Source organism: Muntiacus reevesi, chromosome 8, assembly GCF_963930625.1.
Source record: "Muntiacus reevesi chromosome 8, mMunRee1.1, whole genome shotgun sequence".
NCBI lineage: Eukaryota > Metazoa > Chordata > Mammalia > Artiodactyla > Cervidae > Muntiacus > Muntiacus reevesi.
The window spans coordinates 54562771-54584822 of NC_089256.1; positions in this window are offsets into that span (position 1 = coordinate 54562771).

A 22052-nucleotide genomic window follows, 5' to 3' on the forward strand; every position below is an offset into this window, starting at 1 on the left:
TCAACCACTAGAGAAGCTTCAAGTCGATGTGAAGATTCTGTAGTCCCTTTCCTGGATATGTTCACTCAATTAATTATGGATTCATCTATATGAATTTTCAAGTAGCCCTTACTTCTCCATCTTGCCTCAAGTATTGCATGAAATGCTTATTAAATTTTGGATAGATGATGACTATTTTATTCCTTTGTCAGCAGTCATGGTCAGAGCTTTTAAATCATTTGCACATTGAACATTCAGGAAAAGGCAGAAGCAATGCCAGGATTTCTGGAAGAATTCTTTCAGCTGCCCTGTGTTTGGCCAGCTTCACTTATACCTCCATTCTGCTCCCGTTAGATTTAAATCCTACTCTTGCATTTTTCTCTGGGAATACATTTATTTGTTTCAGTTGAATCTATTTTTACTGTCTGGTTAGAATATCTTGGATCATTTGATATCATTTGGGCCTAAAGTTTGGCCTAAGGTTTTGCTTCCAGACATAAGACCAGCTTGGCCAACAACCCAAATTTTGATATACCTGGATTCATAAATAGACTCAATATTCTGTTTCCATTTTGTCTCTGCTAATTGTTTATAAAACCCCATATCTACAAAGTTTATAATTCTATGAAAACAATTGACATTTAGCTGAATTCATCCCATATCAGCTTTACATTATCACCGTTTCCTTCTTTTGGAGAATCTCATACTGTATTGCTACTAACTTTCCCTATGCAATCCTACCAAAGACCAGTTTCAAGCTCACTTTGGTAGTTTGCACGATATACTGTGTCCATGCACAGTATAAATCAGAGTACTATCTTCTGTAATCTACTCTTTTTCAGTTAAAAATATATCATGAAATTCTGTTATATATAAAATGACCATCAATCTTTCTTTCCTTGTTATTTCTTCTTAGGTAAATCTGAAGGTTCTGAATTGAGACGATCTGATGATTCACAGAACAAAGAGAGCAACTCTTTACTATGGAGACTCAATGAATTTGGAGTCATTCAATAGAGATAAAGACCACTTAAAAAACAGCAAGTAGAAAAAAAAAAAAAAAAAAAAAAAACAGCAAGTAGAATGGTGGTTACTAGGGGCTGAGTGAGTGGGAGAAATGGGGAGATGCTGGTGAAAGGGGACAAACTTCCAGTATAAGACAAATAAGTTCTGGGGCTCTAATGTATAGCTTGACAATTGTAGCTAACAATACTGTGTTCTGTATTTGAAAGTTGCTCAGAGAGTAAGCCTTAAATATTCTCCCCACCAAAAAAAAAAAAAAAAAAAAAAAAGAAAGAATTGTCTCATGACACATTGTGGAGACTTTTGCTAACACTGTAATGGTAATCATTTTGTGGTATATGTGTATCAAATTGACATGCTGTACACCTTAAACTCACACAATGTTACATGTCAGTGATATAAAGTTGGGGAGGGGAATGGGGTTGTTTTGGTGATCCCTGAAATTAAAAGATGCCTTCTCCCTGGAAGAAAAGCTATGACCAACCTAGACAGCATATTAAAGAGCAGAGACATTACTTTGCTAACAAAATCCATCAAGTCAAAGCTATGGTTTTTCCAGTAGTTGTGTACAGATGTGAGTTGGACTATAAAGAAAGCTGAGTGCTGAAGATTTGATGCTTTTGAACTGTAGTGTTGGAGAAGACTCTTGAAAGTCCCATAGACTGAAAGGAGATCCAACCAGTCAATCCTAAAGGAAATCAGTCCTGAGTGTTCATTGGAAGGACTGATGCTGAAACTGAAACTCCAATATTTTGGCCATCTGATGCAAAGAACTGACTCATTTGAAAAGACCCTGATGCTGGGAAAGATTGAAGGCAGGAGGAGAAGGGGACAACAGAGGATGAGATGGTTGGATGGCATCACCGATTCAATGGGCATGAGTTTGAGCAAGCTCTGGGAGTTGGTGATGGACAGGGAGGCTGGGCATGCTGCAGTCCATGGGGTCACAAAGAGTAGGACGCAACTGAGCAACTGAACTGAACTGAAGTTCCTAGAACAATTCTTGGACATGGAACCTGGTGAACTCTTATCACGTTTGATTCTCTGGTCTAGAGCCAAGGCATCAACTGAAAAGAGGTCTAATTTTCCAGATATCTCTACATGGTGCACAAACCTGTGATTATAACTTATTCCTTTAAGCAATTTAGAATTTAGGATTTGATCTCAAGGAAATCTTGACACACCCAAGTTTCTGTGACAAAAGGCAGAGAGCAGGTCTTCTCCTTTGCCAGGGCAGTCATTTGCTCACTCAACTCCATTAACCACTGAAATTTTTAATTATATATTTGTCACTACTGGATAGATAACATTTCAGAAAGCTTAGTCTCATAAAAATCTATTCTTTTGTCACTAGCATATTATATTTACTCTTCAATAGACTGCTTCAGTTCTTCCTCTATAAAGATTTTTGTAACCATGCTAGTCCATATTAGCTTCTTCCCTTAAATGTCTCTGGAACTTAAAATTTCAAAGTTGCAAATTCATTACAAAGTTTTAAAGAAGACTTGGAGACCCTAGCTTGCCAATCCTATTTTACAGAAGGAAGTCTGAGACACAGAAGTGAGATAGATGGGAATGATATATAATTTCACATCGCATATGTTGTTTAAATGTTAATATTAACACATACATATGTTTGGTTACATATATGCAATTATGCATGCTTATATGCACATAACATATGTATATATTTTCTTGATTTGTCATCTTTAGTGTTTCATTATCTCCCTCAGTCCTAAAATCCAATGTTATTTATTTATCTAATATATTGAATTGATTTGGAGACTTTTACAAAATAATTTTATAAAGACTCCCAAGCTATAAATAGATAATATCTTCCAATCAATCAGATAATAGAACTTTATTTGAATGTAATTCTTCAAATTCTTAATTCTTTCTCTTTCTTTATAATTAGACTGGAAAGTAAGAAATGCCTACAGAACAAGTGGGGGGTTATTAGTATTGATCCTGTTCAGAGCTTTGTGGAATAGCATAAGGATACAAGAAAAAGAAAAGCCACATTCTAGCTCTGAGCACAAAGTGTCTAGGTGGTTTGTCAATGTGCAGTTAAATCCCCCTCTGAATGGAAACATTAAAAATTCTTCCCACTGTGCCTTTAAAAAGCTTCTTGTGTGTAAGTTTGGATTCTGCTGCCAGGCCTTACTGGGACATTCCTCATCACTCACCACTGAGATTCTTTAAATGTCTGTCAACCAGTTGCTGCACTTGCTGAATAGTACAGCGTTACGTCATGCTCTCAGAAAAGGTAGCAAACAAGCTGATTGTTCCCTCTGCTTATTATTTATTTTAGGCAAATGTGAATCCTTAGGTTTGAGACACAGCGCGAGCGGTAACTAGAGCACAAAACAATAACTTAAAGAAGGTGAAGGGGAGGGGCTGGCAGCCGGTTCTTACTTGGGAAAGTTGCAGGAGGTGGGGTGTGGGGTGAACAACGGGTGAAACGTGAATTAAAAGAAAAATCCAAGTGTGCGTCTGGGTTCCTTTAACGGAGGCGGAATACTGACTAGTTGAGCAAATTAAGTCTTTTCAGGGACGTTCAGATAAATGATTGGTTTGCATTCAAGCAGAAAACGCCATTATTTCTGGCTCCGTGTAGTATGAATTAGAGAAGAAAGATGACAGTTCCTCCTCTGCAACCTGAATATATGAGAGATAACAAAGCTGCAGGAAAGTGAGAGAGATGTACCACTTTTCTTTCCCTGCAAGAAAGTGAATTTATTAAGGGAGACTTTTTTTTTTAATATCAAATTAATGAAAAGTGAAAAGAAGCAAATATTCACTCTTTCTGCAAAACACCCATCCTAAATTGTGTGGAAGGTGAGGTGAAGAGTGACCAGGTCCTGAAGAGATGGATCAGCCCCTTCACGTGCTGGGCTGTGGGCCCAACTGCGCAAGATCGGCTGGTGGGGGCTGCTGATACCGAGGAGCGGTTAAACTCAGGGTTTGGATATTTTATGTGAATTAGAACCTTCTCTGATATCTGAATCAGAACAATTTGAATAAAAATTCCCTTCAGTAATCTGAATTTTTGAAGTACAAAGACATTATGTTTGTGAGAACAAAATATTGAAAGGCGACATTTATGTATTTGTGAAGAAACTCATCTTATTAAGCTAGAATAGGGTGATGACAGAAACGTTCATTGACCACTGATGGAAAATTGAAGAAAAAGGCAATGCCACACATTAACATATGTGTATATATATATATGAACTTAGCATGCTTAAAGTTCCAATGCTAGTTTTAAAATACAAAGCTTTTATGTGTACTAGCTATTAGAGTCTAAATTAAGTAAAAAAATAATTTTGAGTAGACTTTCATTTGTATTATTAAAGTTCAGAAAGATAATTTTTGTCCTTACAACCTATGAGATAAAGTAATCTATGAAATTTAGAGAGTGACTTAATCACAGATGTATATAGTTGAAGAGTCATTTGTATGATAAAAAGAGGTTTGCTTCTAAGTCACTTCAGCCGTGTCCGACTCTGTGCAACCCCATAGATGGCAGCCCACCAGGCTCCGCCATCCCTGGGATTCTCCAGGCAAGAACACTGAAGTGGATTGCCATTTCCTTCTCCAATGCACAGAAGTGAAAAGTGAAAGCTAAGTCGGTCAGTCGTGTCTGACTCTTAGCGACCCCATGGACTGCAGCCTACCAGGCTCCTCCGTCCATGGGGTTTTCCAGGCAAGAGTACTGAAGTGGTGCCATTGCCTTTTCCGAAAAAGAGGTTTAAAAAGATATAACTAGGCAACATTGTGACTATGGTTAATAATTCTGTATTGCATACTTGAAAGTTGCTAAGGGAGTGCATCTTAAAAGTTATCATCACAAGAAAAAGATTTTCTGTAACTATGGTGATGGATGTTAACTAGACTTACATGGTCATCATTTTGCAATATATACAAGTATCTAATCTTTATATTGTACTCTTGAAACTAATATAATGTTACATGTCTATTATACCACAATAAAAAATGGCTTTGATACAAAAGATGAAATGAAAAAAGGAGATATACAAACATAGAGAAATATGCATTTAATAGAGGTAAGACATAGAATGTAGACACACATTTATATTTATATACAGAAACTGTCAGTATAGTGTGTATCTGGATTTGAATCTTGGTTTGGTTGTATATGATTGTGTCAGCTTGGGTTATCTAATTAGTCTCTAAACTACAATCTTCTATGTAAAAGAATATGTAAATCTTCTATGTAAAATGAATATAACTCCTATTTATAGAGTTGTTTAAATTATTAGATTAAGTGATATCACCTGCACAACATCACACACATGAGGTCACATACATAAAAGATTTAGTACTGTAACATGTGGGTGGTAAATGTCCAAATGTTTCTTGATATTTTGTATCTTCTTTTTATCACTAGCTTAGTTTACTGCCTTTTTGTTGTCTGTAATGTGTTAATTAAGACCCTATCTACTAAGAACAGGAGAAGGCAATGGCACCCCACTCCAGTACTCTTGCCTAGAAAATCCCATGGACGGAGGAGCCTGGTAGGCTGCAGTCCATGGGGTTGCTACGAGTCGGACACGACTGAGCAACTTCACTTTCACTTTTCACTTTCACACATTGGAGAAGGAAATGGCAACCCACTCCAGTGTTTTTGTCTGGAGAATCCCAGGGACGGGGAAGCCTGGTTGGCTGCCGTCTATGGGGTCGCACAGAGTCGGATACGACTGAAGCAACTTAGCAGTAGCTACTAAGAACAAAAGGAATCAATGAAAAAGATAAAAAGTCTTCACCAAAGACGTTCAGGGGAAAAGATAAGAACGTTTGTTCAAACACATTCTGAATATTTTATCAATATTAGTGCAGGGTAATAATAGTGTGAAGGTAAGACAGGAGTGTTTATATAGTGTCTCTTCTATTGGCTGTAAAGTGACTGAATTGGTAAGTTTCACAAGTATACATGCCTTTTCTTTTCTCCCCCATTTATTTATTCCAGTACAATTTTGGACCAGGCTAGTGTTTGAGTTGTCAGAGCATGCTTCACCCGTCATATACACAGAAAAGCTAGGTATTGCCATGGAAATGAGAAAGGATGGCCTGGATTCCTTACAGCATGAAGGCTTCAAAACAAACAAACTTGCTCTATGGGCCCACACAGCCTACTTTAATCAGCATTAATAGTTCTGACAACCAGCTCTTTTATCTGCTTTGTTCACAACAATTTGCTAAAGATAATTAAAAATTCCTGGTGTTTGCCAGCAATTCTAGAGCCACACTCTTCAACTTAAAAAGATAAAAATAAAAGTGCAACAGCAATAGCCATATTAGCAAGTTTTGACTGGAAAATTCAAAGAAATTTAAAAAAAAAACCAGCGCAGAGGAAGTGGTTTTGATTTTGAAGAAGGAGGTGGCATTACATTAACTTCAAAGACCTAACTTTTGTTGGGATAGAAAAGATATTTGTAAATAAGATAAGAATTGGCATACATTTTTCTTAAAAATCAGCATACCTAGTCATTAGATGAAGTAACTCTTGTGAATATTTTATGTTATTTAAAACTCTGTTATCAGGGATTATTAACTTAAAATTCATAGACAGGGAACTAACTCTGGGAGAGCACAGTATCCTTGAAATTTTAGACAATATTGTGAGTTTGTTTCCATTGGTGATACTTTTTTTGGATAGAAGATCAATAGCTCAAGAGTTTTTAACATGGTTTGTTACTCGCAAAAATTATTATTATGGTCATTATTTTTCATAGTCTTTGAATTTTCCTATGTTCTTAAATTTTGAAGTTATTATATTGGAAAAGAATTTAAAATATATTTCAAGAGCAATCAAGAGTAATTACCTTTGAGAATTTATCCTAAGTAGACAATCCACACAACAAGTACATATCAATTAGCAGGTTTTTGAGTTGTTTCAATGAAAAAATAGCTTTAAGAATATTTGCTATTTCACATTACAAGAAGTGTAAAGACAAGTGTTACATGATTAGTTAATCCCGTAATTAATTCTCCATCTTTCTGCCTTTCTCCGAGTGTTCACTTACCGCTAAAGCTGGGGTCCACAGGTAGCAGGATGACAGCCGCAGTTCCAGGAATCGCATGTAGACAGCAAAACCCAGAAGTCTGACTGTATTTAAAATCTAGAAAACTTTCCCAGAATTCCCTCTGATGCCCCTTCATTGGTCCAAATCTCATTATCTCCTTGGCCTAAAACAATTATTAGCAAGAAGATGATGTTTCAGTTTGTACAGATGGGGAGAGGTCCAGACCACTTGAAGGATAAGGTTGCTCAAAGGAGAGCAAAAAACAAAATTAGATATATGTTGGACAGAAAGAAAATGGCCATTGCGTAGACAAATATTACCAGCCACAATTCACTGCCTAGGGAATTATTATTTTTTAACATTATTTTTTTTATAATTAAGTGAAAATGTTATTTTTTGTGGTTAACTATTTTACACATGGATAAGAATTGATAGTTATATGACCATCTCTGTGACCCAGCCACTTAGCTTAACAAGTACTAACATTTGCTAGATCTTTATTAAAAGAAGAAAATTGCAAATATACTTGTGATCACCCCTGTACTCAACTTTGATTATAGTTCTTTCTGTTCTTCCTCAGCTATGACTATTAACCTGAATTCCTTATGTCCTTTCTCATGCTGAATTTTATATTTGTGCTTTATATTTATGTATTGTAGGAAAATTTTAAAAATACATTTGTGATTTCCCATTCTTGGGTAAAGGAAATACAATAAATATTGTTTGGGGAAAAACAAATAATAATATTCTATTCCTAAGATAGAATTCCTGAGATATCTATGCTGACTCTGGGAGAGTTTTAATTCCTTTGGTCCTAAATTTTGTTTCCGGCTGTGCGGAGCTGGAGCAGTGAGCAGTGGCTGAAACTTCAATACTTTGGCCACCTGATGCCAAGAGCTGATTCATTTGAGAAGACCCTGATACTGGGAAAGATTGAAGGCAGGAGGAGAAGGGGACAACAGAGGATGAGATGGTTGGATGGCATCACCGGCTCAATGGACATGAGTTTGGGTAGACTCCGGGAGTTGGTGATGGACAGGGAGGCCTGGCGTGCTGTGGTCCTTGGGGTCTCAAAGAGTCGGACACGACTGAGCGACTGAACTGAAATTTAGTTTCATAAGGTCAGTTAGGCAAACAAACCCGTAAAAATTAGAATGCTGTTTCAATAAAAAAGCCAGTGATAATCCCTGCCTGTAACCTTAACTATTTGAAGAAATACATCAGTAAAAATCATGTCCATATAGTATATGAGTAGCAAGAAAAAGAAGGAAATAAACTCTAACTTCATTATGTCATAAGGATGATGTTTTGAGATCCAACTGAATTCTTAACTTCTTCAATATACAACTGAAAATGGGGATCTGGTAGTACATAGTCCAGGAGAAACCATTGATATTCTGTCATCAACTATATTCATTCTGCAGAAAATTTCCAGACTGTAATGTAAGTGTCTTGCCTGAAGGGATATGGAGTTGGTGCCCCTATTTGCTGTACTGACTGCACTATCCATATATATATATATACATATATATATTTCTATGTATGTATCTTTCTTTAAGACTGTGGAGTTAACAATTCTCAATTCAACTGACCCATAGGGATAGGATAGGGAGTTTGGGACCAAGCCCAATTCTCACTGCCCATAATTGCTCAGGTACCAGGTAGAGCATGTCTTACTCATCTACCATGTGCAAAGTATGTAGTAGTCAACAAACAATCCAAGATTGAAAAAAGAAAAAAACAACTCACATGTTAGAAGGTCATTTTCTTTAGGCATAAACAATGGAATAAGATGTGATAAATGGTCTTAAACGAATATTATAGGGTGGTCACATATTAATCTGGGCTTCCCAGGGTGTGCTAGTGGTAAAGAACCCACCTGCCAATGTAATGCAGGAGATGTAAGAGATGCGGGTTCAATCCCTGGGTGGGGAAGATCCCCCGGAGTGGGTAATGGCAACCAACTCCAGTATTCTTATCGGGATAACCCCATGAACAGAGGAGCCTAACAAGTTATAGTCCATAGGATCGCAGAGTCAGACACGACTGAAGTGACTTAGCACCCATGTAAGCGCATGTTAATTGGAAATTTGAGTTCACTTTGGGGGCTTGGGAATGTTTCATGGAGGAACATTTGAGCTACTTCTTGGAGAATAAGAAAGATTTCACCAGGCAAAGAAAAGAGGAAGAAAGTGTCAAACAAGTACGGCATACTGTATTTCAAATAGGAAAGCAATTCCAGTTGGTTCCTGATCTCTTGAAGTCACCTATTACAATACACTTTGATTAGATCCATTGCCTTGGCCCTTAATGGACTACAAATCTCCTTCCATTTTGAGCAAATTTTCTCAGTTCAGCTCTTGGGCTTCTGAGGTTCCCCTCTAATAATACTTTTCATTTATTTCTTAGTTCCATCTTCTGACCTCCTTTTGCCTCCCTACTTCCCTTAGATGTAATTCTCTTCTCAAACCAAATACTGTTAGTATTCTTTCACAATAGACCTTGTAATCCATTGACACTAGAGCATAAATTTGTAGCAACTGGAAACTCATTTCCCTGTCTTCAAGCACAAGGTGAGTTTAAGCACAAGCTGAGGAAAAACTATTGTATTTCCAAAGAATGAAAAAAGCAGTGACCTTTTTAGCAATAGGCCTGTGACAGAAAGTACTTCCCTGATGGCTCAGATGGAAGACTTCACCTGCAATGTGAGAGACCTGGGTTCAATCCCTGGATCAGGAAGATGCCCTGGAGAAGGAAATGGCAACCCACTCCAGTATTCTTGCCTGAAGAATCACATGGAGAGAGGAGCCTGGCGGGCTACAGTCCATGGTGTTGCAGAAAAACTAAGCACTGAGACAAAAAAGGCTATCTTCCCCCTGAATCCTGATCCACAGATAGTTTACATTTGAAATAATTCCATTCCACATTTCAGCTGGTGGTATAGATCAGCTGTTTCCTTTCACTTTCATTCTAGATTGAATGAACATCCAGAAACTATAACATAAACTTTTGCCAAAAGTCCAGTGGAGCAGGATTAGCTATGGCTGTTAACAAGGAGCTGCTGACTTAGAATTCCTCAAAAATGGCTTGTACTTGGGTTGGGGGAACACAATTTGCCGAAAGGGAAATTTGTGGGTGTTAAATTTAGAAGTGAATAGAAAACTCTAGGACTTCAAAATCCCATTTGGCTCCTAAGCCAGACACAACTTCAGGGCTGTGTGGGGCTTTCTCTCTCTCTCTTTTTTTCTTTTCCTATTTTATTCCCATGGCAGTCTTAGAAGAAGGAGCAAGAATTCCTTTCAAGTAAGAATGTTTATTGCCTGCATGATGCAGGCTTCCATTTAGTTAGAAAAACATGTTTTTCAATTAACTTTCCCCTGATAAACAATGATTTAATTTCAAGGGATGGCTGTTTTGCAAATTGCAATAAAACACATTTTATGTAGGAGAAAACATTAGTTTTCAAAAGAAGGGGTGATTAGTTGCCAGTTTCTAAAAGCAGAGTCTAATTTTTGAGTTCTTGCTTCTCCTGCCACAATATTTTTAGTAGCATACCTGAAATGCAAAAGCCTGAATAATATCACTTGTGTTCAAGTGAAGATGACATTCACACAGTCTAATCCATTTGGTTTTCAACGGTTTGGCTTTGGGTGGACAGATTCTCTCCTGATAGTAATTTGACTTAAAACTGATACAAGGTCTTGACCTGACTGAGAAAGAACGCCTCATCATTTCCTATCAAATCTTCACATTTTAGTCTATCTCCCTCTATCGGCCTCTTTTTGCTTCTCTTACTTTCTCCCTCTGTGTCATTACCATATTTAATGCCTGCATGCATGGAGATTATCAGAATATTTATTCCTCTATGACATACCAAGCCAAGTAATTAGAATGTAAATCTCTTGACTCTCATTCCGTTAGCATCATGTACAGATTTCTAGGCATATTCACATATTAAAAAAATACATAAAAAGAAAAAATGCAAGGATATATAAATTATTGTGGAAAATTTATAGTAAATTTATTGATAAAACCAAATGAAAAAGTACTGATTTTATGATTAACCATGGTGAGAACCATAATGAAAAACAGTAAGAGCAATAACAACAATTAACTGAAGAGGATAACTTTCCTTCTCCAAACATTCCCTTCCCAACCACCTGCAGAAGTTCTGAGAATACATCTTATCTAACAACTTGAGTTCTAACCTGGCATTCAAAAAACTTTACCTTAGTATGCCTGCGGGCATGCTCAGTTGCTTCAATCATGTCTGACTCTTTGCGATGCTATGAGCTTATCTGGCCAGTCTCCTCTGTCCATGGGATTCTCCAAGCAAGAATACCAGAGTGGGTTGCCATGTCCTCTTCCAGGGAATCTTTCCAACCCAGGGATCGAACTTGCATCTCCTGTTGCTTTGGCACTGCAGGTGGATTACCGTTGAGCCACCAGGGAAGCCCTTAACCTAGTATATTCACAGCTAAAGTAGAAACCACCAGGCAGTATTTGACCCAGGATTATTTCTTAATTCTGGCACCAGTGTACAGTTTGAGAGTGGGGGTAAGAGTGAGAAATGCACAATGCTACGAATCTAAATAATTATCTGAAATACTAACTTCATTGTGATGCAGATGATCTTACATACTTGGCAGGATTTTAGGAAAATATTTTCTATGAAGTATATCTATATGCTATTCTCTGCATATCTTTGAGAGGTGATGTCTTCGTGTGTAAGTGTGTGTATGTTTGTAAGAGATCAAGTGGGTTACCAGCTGGACATGAAGAAAACCAAAATCGTGTGCAGCTCATATCTCCCAAAAGAGCAGACTTGGCATGTTCATGCCTGCTCTGGAATGCTCTCCAAGTCTTGGGGTATCTAGGCAACCTCACAACCCTGGACTATCCTGTGGGTCTAGGAATGCCAAAGGCCAATGTACACTGTCTTGGTGACCCCTGTGGAGTGTGTACTTTAATGAATAACTTAGGCTTTCAAGAAATGAGAGTGGGTCCTAGAAGGAAACCAGTTCTACTGGGTGCCTGGTAGGCTTCTCTGGTGGCTCAGATGGTAAAGAACCTTCCTGCAATGCAGGAGACCCAGGTTTGATCCCTGGGTTGGGAAAATCCCCTAGAGAAGAAAATGGCAACCCTCTCCAGTATTCTTGCTTGGAAAATTCCATGGATAGAGGAGCCTGGTGGGCTACAGTCCATAGGGTCACAAAGAGTCGGACATGACTGAGCAACTAACACTTAAGAAGATAAGATAAATTCATAGAGCGGAAGTTAGAAGTTATGTTTGTGGATTCTTTCCAAATGGTAACAGCCTGAAGACAGAAGATTCATACAGGAATCAGAGACATGTGTGAGACTCCTGCAGTGGATTCTTTTGTAGTTTCACAAAATTTTTAAATTATTCATCCTAGTTTTGTAAGTCACAACATTAGAAATTTGATAGGGATTTTATTGAATTTGTTGATTGCTTTGGATATTTTAATAAGATTTATTATCTCAGTTCATGAACATAGAATATCTTGCCCTTTATTCATGTCTTCTTTTTTTCTATCAATGACTTACAGTTTTCAATGTACAGATGTTTCATTTCCCTGTTTAAATTTATTCCCAAGTATTTTATACTTTTTTATACAATTAGAAATGGAATTGGTTTCATAATTTCTTTTTCTCATAGTCTGTTATTAGTGTATAGAAATGCCAACAGATTTCTGTATATATAGCTTTGTATCCTGTAGTTTTACTACATTCACTTATTAGTTCTAGTAATTTTTTGGTGGAGTCTTAAGGTTTTCTATATATATTATTATGCCATCTTCAGATAGTGACAGTTTGTTTCTTCCTTTACAATTTGGATAACTGTTATTTATATGCATTAAATCTTCTTGCTGGCTAGACCCCTTTATCTTTATGCAATGCCCTTTGTATTTTAATACACTCTCTTTTAAAGTCTATTTTGTCTGATTTGAGTATAGCTACTCTAGGCTTTTCCCCCATTTTCATTTGTATGTAATACCTTTTTTTCTATTACCTTCTTTTTTGTCAATCCTGCCTGGCCACCAGAACCAGATATTCTAGGATGCCTTCTATGTGGGCTTCATGTAGCCTTCTATTATGGCAGAGACTTATTTATAACAACCCTTGGAAGTAATCCTATAACATTTTATAAAAATGATAGATGAATTCAAATGATTGAGAAAAAAAGATTATGGTTTGAGCTCAAGTTTTTTCTGTTTTTAAAGTCAAAATTTTTCTTCCCATCCAATGAGAAAGTTAGTCAAGTCTGTGTATTTGCATGCAGCAATAATTCTACTGAGCATTGCAAGAGACAACGAATCTATGGCCACAGTTCTCTATTAACATAACCCGATAAGGAATAGTTCAGTTCAGTCACTCAGTCATGTCCGAATCTTTGCGACCTCATGGACTGCAGCACACCAGGCTTCCCTGTCCATTTCAACTCCCAGAACTTACTTAAACTCATGTCCATCGAGTTGGTGATGCCATCGAACCATCTCATCCCCTGTCATCCCCTTCTTCTCCTGCCTTCAATCTTTCCCAGCATCAGGGTCTTTTCAAATGAGTCAATTCTTTGCATGAGGTGGCCAAAGTATTAGAGTTTCAGCTTCAGCATCAGCCCTTCCAATGAATATTCGGGGCTGATTTCCTTTAGGGTGCACTGATTGGATCTCCTTGCAGTCCAAGGGACTCTCAAGAAGCTTCTCCAACACCACAGTTCCAAAACATGCACTCTTTGGCCCTCAGCTTTCTTTATAGTCCAACTCTCACATCCGTACATGACTACTGGAAAAACCATAGCCTTGACCAGACGGACCTTTGTTGGCAAAGTAATGTCCCTGCTTTGTAATATGCTGTCTAGATTGGTCTTAACTTTTCTTCCAAGGAGCAAGTGTCTTTTAATTTCATGCCTGCAGTAACCGTCTGCAGTGATTTCGGAGTCCCCCAAAATAAAGTCTCCCACTGTTTCCCCATTTATTTGCCATGAAGTGATGGGGCCAGATGCCATGATGTGATGGGAACCCTATGCACAATATGAAAAGATAAGGAATAAAGAAAAACATCAACACAAATAAGAAAAAAAATACCCTAAGATTTATATAATGCTTTGTAGATTACAGTGAGGTTTCCCAGGACTGTTCTACCTGGTGCGCTATTGCCCACTTTTTGTGGACTGGTACCCATTTGACAGGGGAGGAAGTGAGGGAACAGAGACCCAGAGCGGTGAAGTAACTCAACCAGATCATGCAACTGCTAAGTGGGAGAGCTTCTGTGAGAACCTAGATTTTTTTTAGCTCTGGATGCTGTCCTCTTTCCACTCACTGTGTGGTTTCCTTCTCTGATATAATTTAACTGGTTTTCTCATGTTCCAATTAAGTTGGAAAGTTGCAATGATTTCTCAGAATACTGATTAAAATTTCAAATAATATTTAAAACTTTAGGCATCTATGGTGTAATCACAGTACATACCTGAAATATATTTATAATATATAATAATTTAGGGTTGAGTGGCTAGAGAGGTATAAGTGAGAAGTAGAGAAAAATGACACTTTTTTGAGGCTGCCCTGTAGAGTGTATCCCTGGTAAAACCTGGTTGGGTTACAAAAGTTTTGTGCTTGTTTTTCAAGTATACAGCGTCCACTTTTATATATTTCTTCCCTTTTAAAACTTTCCATCCTTTCTCTGTATAGCAAATGCCTATCTTCATCCTGGTTCTCAGACCTTTTTAAAAAAGACTTCTAATGTTTAGAACTCCCTCCCCTCATCCCATACAGAGTTCAGTTAAGTTTAGTCACTCAGTAGTGTCCGACTCTTTGCGACCCCATGAACCACAGCACGCCAGGCCTCCCTGTCTAGGACCAACTCCTGGAGTTCACCCAAACCCATGTCCATTGAGCCAGTGATGCCATCCAACCATCTCATCCTCCTTTGTCCCCTTCTCCTCCTGCCCTCAATCTTTCCCAGCATCAGGGTCTTTTCAAATGAGTCAGCTCTTCGCATCAGGTGGGCAAAGTATTGGAGTTTCAGCTTCAGCATCAGTCCTTCCAATGAACATCCAGGACTGATCTCCTCTAGGATGGACTGGTTGGATTTCCTTGCAGTCCAAGGGACTCTCAAGTCTCCTCCAACACCACAGTCCAAAAACATCAATCCTTCTGTGCTCAGCTTTCTTTATAGTCCAACTCTCACATCCATACATGACCACTGGAAAAACCATAGCCTTGACAAGATGCCCATACACAGAGATTGTCAGAATAAAGAAGCACCCTTGAAATAACAGAGATGTCCTATTTTATAGTGGGCTGTCTTAGTGAATGGGAGTCTTCTAGTCACAGGACCTATTTAAACAAAAGAGAAAAAAAAGTCACTCTTCCTACCCCCACCCTTTAACTTTTTTTTTTTTTTTTTTTTTAAAGATCAGACTATAGAAATAGAGCATCTTGCCTCCCCCTGGTGGAGATGTGGGATGGTTGCCTGCTAGGCTGACTATATCATGCATGCATGTAACCTTCTAGGACTTTATCTCAGAGGTTTCGGTAATTTTTGTACCTAAACCTGGGCTCTTCGGCATTGCCTAAGTCCTGCCAACAGCCGACTGATTTCTCTTCACTCTGTCATCTGAGGTTCTAGACAGAGCAGTAATGTTTTTTCTGCTTTTGAGAAGGGTCATGATCAATGGGGTCGCACAGAGTCGGACATGACTGAAGCAACTTAGCAGCAGCAGCAGTAGCAGCATGATCAACTATACATAAAGTTCTGCCTACCTGGAGAGGGCTCCCTAGGTTGGATGCTGCTGGTATTTTATATCTCTGGAATTATTTTATCTTCTTAAAATGAAGTCTCTCCTACATGAAGAAGTTGAAAGAAAGCCTAACTCTGACTTTCGGTTTATGAAGGTGTCCCTGCTCTGTTTAATTAAAACTGCCTTAAGGCCTTTTAATCCAATTTTTTCTTGGATTCACAATATATTACTAAAACCTGCTGACTGTTTATATTTCAGTAAGGAACTTCTCTTGTCCTAGGGAAATAATGTAAGTACCAAGGTGTTTGGACAAATAGAGGCTTTTTTAAAAATATTATTTTAATTTAGAACTACTATTTCATATAGATAATCACCTAATAGTACAATGACAAATAAAAAAGTCTTTCAAAAAATACATTTATTGTCCTTTAAATCTTCAAAAAAGAAATCAACAAATAAATTGCTCTTTCATTTTAGGGGTAAAATTAAATTTTATATTTTATACAATTACTATCAGAAAATTTGATCCTGATGTTAATGTGGAAACCAAGACAAAATTGTGACAAGACCTGGTCAAGTTTATGTAACTTGTAAATGAGATGATGATTATTTAAATCTAAGTTTAATGTTATAAAGAGTCAGGTTTTATTTACTGTACCATTCTATCTTATGTACTGTGATACTTTTGAAGAGAGTGCTTTTCTTTTACTCTTAGAAAACTAACCTCTCTTTCCCAATGTAATATATTAAATGCTTAGAAAACTAGAGGTGCTAGTGTAAGATGAGGCATGGCATAGTCAGTGCGAACACCCTTTCTCCAGCCTCACCTCCAGCGATGTATTTATTGAGCATAGGGTCTTAGACAAAACCAGAAGCTAAGTCTTTGATTCAGTTGTGTTTTGCATTTCCAACCAACTTTATGTGCAAATTTAGCTGCCATTAACAAATTGGCTTTTAAAACAAAAGTGTAAGGTATATGTTTGTAAATTAGCTAAAGAAATTTCTCGTGGTCAGAAGTTATTTAAACGAATATAATCTTGGGAAAAGCTAACAAAAAGTTAATTATGTAGACATGAAAATTAAATGTGTATATGTCTGTGTTTTCTTTTAAGTGGACTCAAGCTGGACATAATCTTTTGGTAACTTATTCTGAATACTTCCCCAGATTCACCTGTTTTTTAAATTATGAATAAAAAAGATACAAGATTATTCTAGAAAAAAGTTTAAAACATACTGCAAAAAGTATGTAATATGATGTAATGAATAAGAGTATGGATTAGAGAAGCAGAAAAGCTGATTCTGTCACTCACTAGTTGTATTACCTTGGACAAGTTACTTAGCCTTCATGTGTTCCTATTTCCTCATACATAGAAATGCAGATAATATTTTCCATATAGAAATGTTGTAAGCATAATATAAAACTATTAGGAATGTATCTGTCATATAAAAGCATTTAATAACTGGTGACTCTTGGATATTACAACTACACATATATATCTGTATAAGTATAGTTTAGAAGAGAAATTAAGTGGGAGGAATCTCTTCTAAACTATTATTTCTCTTCTAAACTGGGATTTCCCAGCCAAGAATTCTGAAGTGGGTTGCCATTTCCTACTCCAGGAGATCTTCCTGACCCAGGGCTTGAACCTATGTCTCTTGTGTCTCCTGCATTGTCAGGCAGATTCTTTACCATTGTGCCACCTGGGAACCCCAGAAGAGAAGCTAAGTAAGACGAGTATCTTCTAAACTGTTATTGGAGGACTTATGGCTTGTTCCCTAAGGCCATGAGCCATGAGGGCCAGAGAAGGAATGTGTACTTATTTTTATATACCTTGATTTACTAATTAGTTAGCCATTCTTCACAATTTTCATTTCCTTAAAATCTATACTCTCTTTATTTAAGAGCCAGCTTTGTATTTTCACACAAAAGTGCAATGTTCTCTTGCTTTTCAATATTCAGTGATGCCACAATGGTATTTTAAGTTAGTGTAGAATGGCTAAGGAGGTTCAGTCATGGCTGACAGTTGGTGTTCGCTGGTTAAGAAGTCAGACTGGCTTTGTGACAAGACCACCTTGATTTCTTCCATATGTTGTTGGTGTTGTTCAGTTGCTAAGTCGTGTCCAACTCTTTGAGACCCCCATGAACTGCAGCATGCTGCCAGGCTTCCCTATCCTTCACTGTCTCCTTGAGTTTGCTCAAACTTGTCCATTGAGTCAGTGATGCTATCCAACCATCTCATCCTTTGTTTTACCCTTCTTCTCTTGCCCTCAATCTTTCCCAACATCAGTGTCGTTTCCAGTGAGTCAGCTCTTTGCATCAGGTGGCCAAACTATCAGAGACTCAGCTTCAGCATCAGTTCTTCCAATGAACATTCAGGGTTGATTTCATTTATGATTGACTGGTTTGGTGTCCTTGCTGTCCAAGGGACTCTCAGCCTTCTTTATGGTCCAACTCTCATGTCCATACATGACTACTGGAAAAACCATAGCTTTGACTATATGGACCTTTGTCAGCAAAGTGATGTCTCTGCTTTTTAATACATTGTCTGTGTAGTGTCTCTGTATTTCTTTGGATCCACAAAGTCTACCACCTGGATTGTAAGAGGCAGGAAGTGATAGCTCCTAATTATTTTAGGCCCCAAAGTTATAACATTCAAATTATTGCTTTTGCCACATACTGTTGGTAAAAGTCAATTACAAAGGCAGCCAGCTTGAAGAAGGTAACAAGCTCTACCCTTTGCTGTGAACTGAGAGCATTGGGAGTATTTCTTTCTTTCTTCCTCTCTCTTTCTTTTGCATATATATACAGGCTAAGTGACTTGATCTACATTTTTGAAAATTGAGACATCTTATAAACACACACGCATTTTTTGTTTTGTTTTGTTTTGTTTTTAGGGTTTTTTTCCCATTTATTTTTATTAGTTGGAGGCTAATTACTTTACAATATTGTAGTGGTTTTTGTCATACATTGACATGAGTCAGCCATGGATTTACATGTATTTCCCATCCCGATCCCCCCTCCCACCTCCCTCTCTACCCAATCCCTCTGGGTCTTCCCAGTGCACCAGGTCCGAGCACTTGTCTCATGCATCCAGCCTGGGCTGGTGATCTGTTTCACCCTAGATAATATACATGTTTTGATGCTGTTCTCTTGAAACATCCCACCCTCGCCTTCTCGAACAGAGTCCAAAAGTCTGTTCTGTACATCTGTGTTTCTTTTTCTGTTTTGCATATAGGGTTATCATTAGCATCTTTCTAAATTCCATATATATGTGTTAGTATACTGTTATGGTCTTTATCTTTCTGGCTTACCTCACTCTGTATAATGGGCTCCAGTTTCATCCATCTCATTAGAACTGATTCACATGAATTCTTTTTAATGGCTGAGTAATATTCCATGGTGTATATGTACCACAGCTTCCTTATCCATTCATCTGCTGATGGGCATCTAGGTTGCTTCCATGTCCTGGCTATTACAAACAGTGCTGCGATGAACATTGGGGTACACGTGTCTCTTTCAGATCTGGTTTCCTCAGTGTGTATGCCCAGAAGTGGGATTGCTGGGTCATATGGTAGTTCTGTTTCCAGTTTTTTAAGAAATCTCCACACTGTTCTCCATAGCGGCTGTACTAGTTTGCATTCCCACCAGCAGTGTAAGAGGGTTCCCTTTTCTCCACACCTCTCCAGCATTTATTGTTTGTAGACTTTTGGATAGCAGCCATCTTGACTGGCGTGTAATGGTACCTCACTGTGGTTTTGATTTGCATTTCTCTGATAATGAGTGATGTTGAGCATCTTTTCATGTGTTTGTTAGCCATCTGTATGTCTTCTTTGAAGAAATGTCTGTTTGGTTCTTTGGCCCATTTTTTGATTGGGTCATTTATATTTCTGGAGTTGAGCTGCAGGAGTTGCTTGTATATTTTTGATTTTAATTCTTTGTCTGTTGCTTCATTTGCTATTATTTTCTCCCAATCTGAGGGCTGTCTTTTCACCTTGCTTATAGTTTCCTTTGTTGTGCAAAAGCTTTTAAGTTTCATTAGGTCCCATTTGTTTATTTTTGCTTTTGTTTCTAATATTCTGGGAGGTGGATTATAGAGGATCCTGCTGTGATTCATGTCGGAGAGTGTTTTCCCTATGTTCTCCTCTAGGAGTTTTATAGTTTCTGGTCTTACATTTAGATCTTAATCCGTTTTGAGTTTATTTTTGTGTATGGTGTTAGAAAGTGTTCTAGTTTCATTCTTTTAGAGGTGGTTGACCAATTTTCCCAACACTACTTGCTAAAGAGGTTGTCTTTTTTCCATTGTATGTCCTTGTCTCCTTTGTCGAAGATAAGGTGTCCATAGGTTTGTGGATTTATCTCTGGGCTTTCTATTCTGTTCCATTGATCTATATTTCTGTCTTTGTGCCAGTACCATACTGTCTTGATGACTGTGGCTTTGTAGTAGAGTCTGAAGTCAGGCAGGTTGATTCCTCCAGTTCCATTCTTCTTTCTCAAGATTACTTTGGCTATTCGAGGTTTTTTGTATTTCCATACGAATTGTGAAATTAATTGTTCTAGTTCTGTGAAAAATACCATTGGTAGTTTGATAGGGATTGCATTGAATCTATAGATTGCTTTGGGTAGAATAGCCATTTTAACAATATTGATTTTTCCAATCCATGAACACAGTATATTTCTCCATCTGTTTGTGCCCTCTTTGATTTCTTTCATCAGTGTTTTATAGTTTTCTGTGTATAGGTCTTTTGTTTCTTTAGGTAGATATACTCCTAAGTATTTTATGCCTTTTGTTGCAATAGTGAATGATATTGTTTCCTTAATTTCTCTTTCTGTTTTCTCATTGTTAGTGTACAGGAATGCAAGGGATTTCTGTGTGTTAATTTTATATCCTGCAACTTTACTATATTCGTTGATTAACTCTAGTAGTTTTCTGGTAGAGTCTTCAGGGTTTTCTATGTAGAGGATCATGTCATCTGCAAACAGAGAGAGTTTCACTTCTTCTTTTCCTATCTGGATTCATTTTACTTCTTTTTCTGCTCTGAATGCTGTGGCCAACACTTCCAAAACTATGTTGAATCGTAGTGGTGAGAATGGGCACCCTTGTCTTGTTCCTGATTTTAGGGGAATGCTTTCAGTTTTTCAACATTGAGGGTAATGCTTGCTGTGGGTTTGTCATATATAGCTTTTATTTGTTGAGGTATGTTCCTTCTATTCTTGCTTTCTGCAGAGTTTTAATCATAATGGATGTTGAATTTTGTCAAAGGCTTTTTCTGCAACTATTGAGATAATCATATGGTTTTATCTTTCAATTTGTTAATGTGGTGTATTACATTGATTGATTTGTGGATATTAAAGAATCCTGGTATTCCTGGGATAAAGCCCACTTGGTCATGGTGTATGATTTTTTAAATATGTTGTTGGATTCTGTTTGCTAGAATTTTGTTAAGGATTTTTGCATCTATGTTCATCAGTGATATTGGCCTGTAGTTTTCTTTTTTGTGGCATCTTTGTCTGGTTTTGGAATTAGGGTGATGGTGGCCTCCTAGAATGAGTTTGGAAGTTTACCTTCTTCTGCAATTTTCTGGAAGAGTTTGAGTAAGATAGGTGTTAGCTCTTCTCTAGATTTTTGGTAGAATTCAGCTGTGAAGCCATCTGGTCCTGGGCTTTTGTTTGCTGGAAGATTTCTGATTACAGTTTCGATTTTCTTGCTTCTGATGGGTCTGCTAAGATCTTCTATTTCTTCCTGGTTCAGTTTTGGAAAGTTATACTTTTCTAAGAACTTGTCCATTTCTTCCAAGTTGTCCATTTTATTGGCATAGAGCTGCTGGTAGTAGTCTCTTATCAGCCTTTGTATTTCAGTGTTGTCTGTTGTGATCTCTCCATTTTCATTTCTAATTTTGTTAATTTGGCTCGTCTCCATTTGTTTCTTAATGAGTCTTGCTAATGGTTTGTCAATTTTTTCAAAAAACCAGCTTTTAGATTTGTTGATTTTTGCTATGGTCTCTTTAGTTTCTTTTGCATTTATTTCTGCCCTAATTTTTAAGATTTCTTTCCTTCTACTAACCCTGAGGTTCTTCATTTCTTCCTTCTCTAGTTGCTTTAGGTGTAGAGTTAGGTTATTTATTTGACTTTTTTCTTATTTCTTGAGGTAAGCCTGTAATGCTATGAATCTTCCCCTTAGCACTGCTTTTACAGTATCCCATAGGTTTTGGGTTGTTGTGTTTTCATTTTCATTCATTTC